This window comes from Octopus bimaculoides, chromosome 11 (genome assembly GCF_001194135.2).
Source record: "Octopus bimaculoides isolate UCB-OBI-ISO-001 chromosome 11, ASM119413v2, whole genome shotgun sequence".
Classification (NCBI taxonomy): domain Eukaryota; kingdom Metazoa; phylum Mollusca; class Cephalopoda; order Octopoda; family Octopodidae; genus Octopus; species Octopus bimaculoides.
Window position 1 is genome coordinate 75,962,738 of NC_068991.1, and position 1,176 is coordinate 75,963,913.

The following is a 1,176-nucleotide window of genomic DNA, read 5'->3' on the forward strand; positions in this document are numbered from 1 at the left end:
ATATATATATATATGTGTGTGTGTGTGTGTGTGTGTGTGTGTTAGAGAGAGAGAGAGAGAGAGAGAGAGAGAGAGAGAGTGTTTGTGTGTATGTGTGAATATATGTTTGTGCGCCTCTGTTTGTTTCCCCAACATCGCTTGACAACCTATGCTGGTTTGTTTACGCCCCGTAACCTAGCGGTTCGGCAAAACATGACGATAGAAAAGTACTAGGCTTAAAAAGAATAACTCCTGAGGTCGATTTGTACGACTAAACGTGGTGCTACAGTATGGCCGCTGTCAAATGAATGAAACAGATGAAAGAATAAAAGAAGCAATATATGGGTGTGTGTGTGCGTACGTGCGTGTGTGTACAGGCGCGTGTGTGTTTCTGTGAGCGTGTGTTTGTGTATGTTGGTGCGTTTTGCTTTTATTATTATCAGCAGGTATTGGTTTGTTTACGACCTCATGACTTAGCAGTTCCGCAAAAGAGACGAAAAATAAGTACATTTTGAAAAAAACTAAATACTGGAGTTCATTCGATGAAATAAACCGTTCAATGTAGTGCCCCAGCATGGATGCAATCCAATGACTGAAACAAGCGAAAGAATTAAAGACTGTAATTGAAATTGAATATTAGGAGCTGTGTAACAAACTTGCAAAATTAAAAGGAGAATCTGGCAAGAATTATAATCAATCCTGTTTCTCGGACTACGATTTGTTTTTCTGGATGATATTTTTCTTACGTTCTTAAATAGGCAGCACTTGAAAAACACTTTACGAAACGAATATTTCTATAAAGGATATTAATGTGAAAAGATAAATAATAATAATAATTACGTTAAAAGTGTTCACTTAAGTGAGTGAAGACTCACTAACGACTTTATTATAATCAATATATTTTAAAGATTGCAATGAAAAATCTCTTTATCGACTAATGAACATTTACTTCGTTATCCGATAAAATATAATTAATGCCAACACGTAAGAGATTCTTCTAATATTTTGCCTGAAGATTATTTAGAAAAAACTTGATAATACATTTTCATAAATTTCTGCGACATTTTGTTGTCCTTATCATCATCCTTCTTCTTCTTCTTCTTCTTCTTCTTCTTCTTCTTCTTCTTCTTCTTCTTCTTCTTCTTCTTTTTCTTCTTCTTCTTCTTCTTCTTCTTCTTCTTCTTCTTCTTCTTCCTC